This window comes from Saccoglossus kowalevskii, unplaced genomic scaffold (assembly GCF_978046115.1).
Source record: "Saccoglossus kowalevskii unplaced genomic scaffold, keSacKowa6.1 SCAFFOLD_42, whole genome shotgun sequence".
NCBI lineage: Eukaryota > Metazoa > Hemichordata > Enteropneusta > Harrimaniidae > Saccoglossus > Saccoglossus kowalevskii.
Genome location: NW_028188621.1, coordinates 501,171 through 509,133, shown reverse-complemented (window position 1 = coordinate 509,133; position 7,963 = coordinate 501,171).

Here is a 7,963-nt window from a genome sequence, read left to right as displayed (position 1 = left end):
CAAAATCCAATATGGCGGCCAAGGTCACATGACCGCTAAAGATTTTATTGCTGATATTTGCTAGACATGAGCCAATGATGCCACACAAAAAAACCGGAAGTTCCTAGACCCTCAGAAAGTGGTGCAATTGAGCACTTCCGGTTTGTGTTCTACCTAAGATGGCGGCCAGGTCATGTGACCTACATGGCTGATTTTGGGGTATGCACCACAACTCATGGCCCTTCATCAGCATGCAAAATGCCTAATCAATCGCAGCATTATTTTTCAAGTTACAGTGCTTTAAAAAACGGTGGAAAAATAATAAGAATAATAATAATAAATATAGCTGCATAGCAGCGATGACGGGTTTCGAGCCTGCGTGGCTCATGGCAAATTGCACTTGCTTGATGTGATTATTTGACGAACGTCTCATGTCTAGAATGCAATGTTCTCAACAAGTCTTCTGATATTTGGCTATTATGAACCACACTGGAATCAGCAGACATAACTATTTATAGTCATCTGTTCAATGTCATTCATAATAAAGATGATTTTTTTGAGGAATTTTGCATTTTTGTGATAAATTCAAGATGGCCGCCAAAACCACTTGAATCATGGGAAATATTTTCATGAACACATAACCATCGTCTTGAACGGATGATGTATGCCAAGTTTGGTTTGAATCTGGTAAATTGTTCATGAGTTATAGTGTAATTTCATTTTTTACTAAATCCAAGATGGCTGCCAAATGAAGCCATGTTTCAAAAATCTGCTTCAGTTACTTTATAGAGCTATCAACAGGGATACTATATGCTAAATTGCTTTTCAAACAAGCATGCGGTTTTTAAGTAGATAATTTTTTGAGGTTTTTTGCATTTTTGTGATAATTCAACATGGCCGCCAAAACTACTTGAATCATGGGAAATACTTTCATGAACACATAATCATCTTATTGAGCGGATGATGTATGCCAAGTTTTGTTTAAATCTGGCAAATCGTTCATAAGTTATAGTGTACTTTCACTTTTTACTAAATCCAAGATGGCTGCCAAAAGAAGCCATTTTTCGAAAATCTGCTACAGTTACTTTGTAGAGCTATCAACAGAGATACTATATGCTAATATGCTTTTCAAACAAGGAAGCAGTTTTTAACAAGATAATTTTTTGAGGTTTTTTGAATTTTTGTGATAAATTCAACATGGCCGCCAAAACCACTTGAATCATGGGAAATATTTTTATGAACACATAATCATCTCATTGAGCGGATGTTGTATGCCAAGTTTTGTTTAAATCTGGCAAATCGTTCATAAGTTATAGTGTACTTTCACTTTTTACTAAATCCAAGATGGCTGCCAAAGGAAGCCATTTTTCAAAAATCTGCTTCAGTCACTTTGTGAAGCTATCAACAGAGATACTATATGCCGAATTGTTTTTCAAACAAGCAAGCAGTTTTTAAGAAGATAATTTTTTGAGTTTTTTGGCATTTTTGTGATAAATTCAACATGGCCGCCAAAACCACTTGAATCATGGGAAATATTTTCATAAACACATAACCATCTTATTGAACGGATGTTGTATGCCAAGTTTTGTTTAAATCTGGCAAATCGTTCATAAGTTATAGTGTACTTTCACTTTTTACTAAATCCAAGATGGCTGCCAAAGGAAGCCATTTTTCAAAAATCTGCTTCAGTCACTTTGTGAAGCTATCAACAGAGATACTATATGCCGAATTGTTTTTCAAACAAGCAAGCAGTTTTTAAGAAGATAATTTTTTGAGTTTTTTGGCATTTTTGTGATAAATTCAACATGGCCGCCAAAACCACTTGAATCATGGGAAATATTTTTATGACCACATAATTATCTTATTGAAGGGATGTAGTATGCCAACTTTGGTTTAAATCTGGCAAATTGTTCATGAGTTATACCGTACTTTCACTTTTTATTAAATCCAAGATGGCTGCCAAAGGAAGCCATTTTTCAAAAATCTGCTTCAGTCACTTTGTAGAGCTATGGCCATAGGTGCTGCAAAGCAAATGTATAATCACATGAATGAGCCATTTTTGAGAAGAAGATTTTAAAAGTTTTTTGTCAATTTTCGGAAAATCCAATATGGCGGCCAAGGTCACATGACCGCTAAAGATTTTATTGCTGATATTTGCTAGACATGAGCTAATGATGCCACACAAAAAAACCGGAAGTTCCTAGACCCTCAGAAAGTGGTGCAATTGAGCACTTCCGGTTTGTGTTCTACCTAAGATGGCGGCCAGGTCATGTGATCTACATAGCTGGTTTTGGGATATGAACCACAACTCATTGCCCTTTATCAGCATGCAAAATAGCAAATCAATCGCAGCATTATTTTTCAAGTTACAGCGGTTACAAAAAACGGCGGAAAAATAATAATAATAATAATAATAAATATAGCTGCATAGCAGCGATGACGGGTTTCGAGCCTGCGTGGCTCATGACAAATTGCACTTGCTCGATGTGATTATTTGATGAACGTTTCATGTCTAGAATGCAAGATAGCAGACAAACTACACAATATATGGATTTGATTTCACAGGAATATGATAAACTTAATGCAAGGATTCCGCATACCGAATTTTGTATCAGTCTGGCAAATAGTTCATGAGTTATAGAACTTTTTCTCTTTTACTAAATCCAAGATGGCTGCCAAAGGAAGCCATTTTTAAAAATCTACTTCAGTAACTTTGTAGAGCTATCAACAGAGATACTATATGCTAAATTGCTTTTCAAACAAGCAAGTAGTTTTTAACAAGATATTTTTTTGAGGTTTTTTGAATTTTTGTGATAAATTCAACATGGCCGCCAAAACCACTTGAATCATGGGAAATATTTCCATGAACACATAATCATCTTATCAAGCGGATGTTGTATGCCAAGTTTTGTTTAAATCTGGCAGATCGTTCATAAGTTATAGCGTACTTTCACTTTTTACTAAATCCAAGATGGCTGCCAAAGGAAGCCATTTTTCGAAAATCTGCTTCAGTAACTTTGTAGAGCTATCAACAGAGATACTATATGCTAAATTGCTTTTCAAACAAGGAAGCAGTTTTTAACAAGATAATTTTTTGAGGTTTTTTGAATTTTTGTGATAAATTCAACATGGCCGCCAAAACCACTTGAATCATGGGAAATATTTTTATGAACACATAATCATCTCATTGAGCGGATGTTGTATGCCAACTATGGTGTCAATCTGGCAAATTGTTCATGAGTTATAGCATAATTTCACTTTTTACTAAATCCAAGATGGCTGCCAAAGGAAGCCATTTTTCGAAAATCTGCTGCAGTAACTTTGTAGAGCTATCGACAGAAATACTATATGCTAAATTGCTTTTCAAACAAGGAAGCAGTTTTTAACAAGATAATTTTTTGAGGTTTTTTGAATTTTTGTGATAAATTCAAGATGGCCGCCAAAACCACTTGAGTCATGGGAAATATTTTTATGAACACATAATCATCTTATCAAGCGGATGTTGTATGCCAAGTTTTGTTTAAATCTGGCAGATCGTTCATAAGTTATAGCGTACTTTCACTTTTTACTAAATCCAAGATGGCTGCCAAAGGAAGCCATTTTTCGAAAATCTGCTTCAGTAACTTTGTAGAACTATCAACAGAGATACTATATGCTAAATTGCTTTTCAAACAAGGAAGCAGTTTTTAACAAGATAATTTTTTGAGGTTTTTTGAATTTTTGTGATAAATTCAACATGGCCGCCAAAACCACTTGAATCATGGGAAATATTTTTATGAACACATAATCATCTTATAGAAGGGATGTTGTATGCCAACTTCGGGTTCAATCTGGCAAATTGTTCATAAGTTATAGCGTACTTTCACTTTTCACTAAATCAAAGATGGCTGCCAAAGGAAGCCATTTTTCAAAAATCTGCTTCAGTAGCTTTGTAGGGCTATGAACATAGGTGCTGCAAAGCAAATTTCTATTCACATGAATGAGCCAATTGTAAGAAGAAGATTTTACACGTTTTTTGTCAATTTTCAGAAAATCCAATATGGCGGCCAAGGTCACATGACCGCTAAAGATTTTATTGCTGATATTTGCTAGACATGAGCCAATGATGCCACACAAAAAAACCGGAAGTTCCTAGACCCTCAGAAAGTGGTGCAATTGAGCACTTCCGGTTTGTGTTCTACCTAAGATGGCGGCCAGGTCATGTGACCTACATAGCTGGTTTTGGGGTATGCACCACAACTCATGGCCCTTTATCAGCATGCATAATGGCAAATCAATCGCAGCATTATTTTTCAAGTTACAGCGCTTACAAAAAACGGCGGAATAATAATAATAATAATAAGAATAATAAACATAGCAATTACAATAGGGTTTCGCCCCATAGGGCTCGAAACCCTAAATATAGCTGCATAGCAGCGATGACGGGTTTCGAGCCTGCATGGCTCATGGCAAATTGCACTTGCTTGATGTGATTATTTGACGAACGTTTCATGTCTAAAATGCAATGTTCTTAACAAGTCCTCTGGTATTTTGCTATTATGAATGACACTGGAATCAACAGACATAACCATTCATAGTCATCTGTCTAATGTTCGGCAAATTGGTCATGAGTTATAGCATAATTTCACTTTTTACTAAATCCACGATGCCTGCCAAAAAAAAGGCATTTTTCAAAAATCTGCTTCAAAAGCTTTGTAGACCTATCAACATAGGTGCCATATTCTAAACTGCTTGTCAAACAAGCGAGCAATTTTTAAAAGATAATTTTTTGAGTTTTTTTGCATTTTTTTGATAAATTCAAGATGGTCGCCAAAACCACTTGAATCATGGGAAATATTTTTATGAACACATAATCATCTTATTGAAGGGATGTTGTATGCCAACTTTGGTTTCAATCTGGCAAATTGTTCATGAGTTATAGCGTAATTTCACTTTTTACTAAATCCAAGATGGCTGCCAAAGGAAGCCATTTTTCGAAAATCTGCTTCAGTAACTTTGTAGAGCTATCGACAGAGATACTATATGCTGAATTGCTTTTCAAACAAGGAAGCAGTTTTTAACAAGATAATTTTTTGAGGTTTTTTGAATTTTTGTGATAAATTCAACATGGCCGCCAAAACCACTTGAATCATGGGAAATATTTCCATGAACACATAATCATCTCATTGAGCGGATGTTGTATGCCAAGTTTTGTTTAAATCTGGCAAATCGTTCATAAGTTATAGTGTACTTTCACTTTTTACTAAATCCAAGATGGCTGCCAAAAGAAGCCATTTTTCGAAAATCTGCTACAGTAACTTTGTAGAGCTATCAACAGAGATACTATATGCTAAATTGATTGTCAAACAAACAAGCAGTTTTTAAGAAGATAATTTTTTGAGGTTTTTTGCATTTTTTTGATAAATTCAAGATGGCCGCCAAAACCACTTGGATCATGGGAAATATTTTCATGTACACATAATCATCTTATTGAACAGATGTTCTATGCCAAATTTGGTTTCAATCTGGCAAATTGTTCATAAGTTATAGCGTACTTTCACTTTTTACTAAATCCAAGATGGCTTCCAAAGGAAGCCATTTTTCGAAAATCGGCTTCAGTCACTTTGTAGGGCTATGCCCATAGGTGCTGCAAAGCAAATGTATAATCACATGAATGAGCCATTTTTGAGAAGAAGATTTTAAAAGTTTTTTGTCAATTTTCGGAAAATCCAATATGGCGGCCAAGGTCACATGACCGCTAAAGATTTTATTGCTGATATTTGCTAGACATGAGCCAATGATGCCACACAAAAAAACCGGAAGTTCCTAGACCCTCAGAAAGTGGTGCAATTGAGCACTTCCGGTTTTTGTTCTACCTAACATGGCGGCCAGGTCATGTGACCTACATAGCTGTTTTTTGAGTATGCACCACAACTCATGGCCCTTTATCAGCATGCAAAATAGCAACTAAATTGCAGCATTATTTTTCAAGTTACAGTGCTTAGAAAAAACGGCGGAAAAATAATAAGAATAATAAATATAGCTGCAGAGCAGCTATTAACGGCTTTCAAGCCTGAAGGGCCATAACACCATTAAATTTGAAAAAAAAAGTTTGAAGATTTGATTTGTGCAATGTATATACGTGTAGGTTACACGACGTTCTGGCCCAATGTCATCATTATGGCGCTATTTCCATGTCTCTAACTTCAATAGTGCTCGAGATATTATATAAACGTATATTTAATGAGTTCTATGACCATATATGGTCAACAGATATGTTGGCCAATGCTCTTTTTCATTGCCTTCATTATAGCGTTGGTACCCTGTCTGTACATGCAATACTGCTTGAAATATTAGAGACATGCATATTTAATGAGTTCCATGACCATATATGGTCAACGGATATGTTGGCCAATTCTCTTTTATATTGCCTTCAACATAGCGTTTGTTCCATGTTTGTACATGGAATAGCGCTTGAGATAATAGAGACATGCATATTAAATGAGTTCTATGACCATATATGGTCAACAGATATGTTGGCCAATTTTCTTGTCCATTGCCTTCGGTATACCGTTAGTTCCATGTTTGTACATGCAATAGTGCTTAAGATATTGGAGACATGCATATTTAATGAGTTATATGACCATATATGGTCATTAAAGATGTTGACAATTTCTCTTGTCCAAAGCCTTCAATATAGCAATGGTTCCATGTCTGTAAGTGCAATAGTGCCTGAGATATTATAGGTATGCATATTTAATGAGGTATATGACCTTATATGGTCAACGAATATGTTGGCTCTTCCTCTTGACCATTTCCTTCAATATAGCGTCAGTTTCACGTTTGTACATGCAATAGTGCTTGAGATATAAGAGACATGCATATTTAATGAGTTCTATGACCATATATGGTCAACGAATATTTTGGTCAATTCTCTTGTCCGTTGCCTTCAATATACCATTAGTTCCATGTTTGTGCATGCAATAGTTTTTGAGATACAAGAGACACGCATATTTAATGAGTTCTATGACCATATATGGTCAACGAATATTTTGGCCAATTCGCTTGTCCGTTGCCTTTAATATACCGTTGGTTCCATGTTTGTACATGCAATAGTTTTTGAGATACAAGAGACATGCATATTTAATGAGTTCCAAGATGGCGGCCGAACCACGTGACTAATCGAAAATCTGTTTCAGTCACTTTTAATGGCATGACATGTAGAAGGTATATACAAATTTTCAGGCAAAACGGTCCAGCCGTTTCAGAGAAGAAGTCGTTTGAAGTTGGCGGAAGAATAATAATAATAATAATAATAATAATAATAATAATAAATATAGCTGCAGAGCAGCTATTAACGGCTTTCAAGAAAAAAGGGACATAACACCATTAAATTTGAAAAAAAAAGTTGGAAGATTTGATTTGTGCAATGTATATACGTGTAGGTTACACGACGTTTTGGCCCAATGCCTTCATTATAGCACTATTTCCATGTCTCTCACTTCAATAGTGCTTGAGATATTATATATATATGCATATTTAATGAGTTCTATGACCATATATGGTCAACGGATATGCTGGCCAATTCTCTTTTCCATTGCCTTCAATATAGCGTTGGTACCCTGTATGTACGTGCAATACTGCTTGAAATATTAGAGACATGCATATTTAATTAGTTCTATGACCATATATGGTTAACGGATATATTGGCCAATTCTCTTTTCTATTGCCTTCAATATAGTGTTTGTTCCATGTTTGTACATCGAATAGCGCTTGAGATATTAGAGACATGTATATTAAATGAGTTCTATGACCATATATGGTCAACGGATATGTTGGCCAATTTTCTTTCCCAGTGCCTTCAATATAGCATTGGTACCATGTTTATATTTGCAATGGTGCTTGAGATATTGGAAACATGCATATTTAATGAGTTCCATGACCATGTATGGTCAACGAATATGTTGGTCAATTATCTTGTCCATTGCCTTCAATATAGTATTGA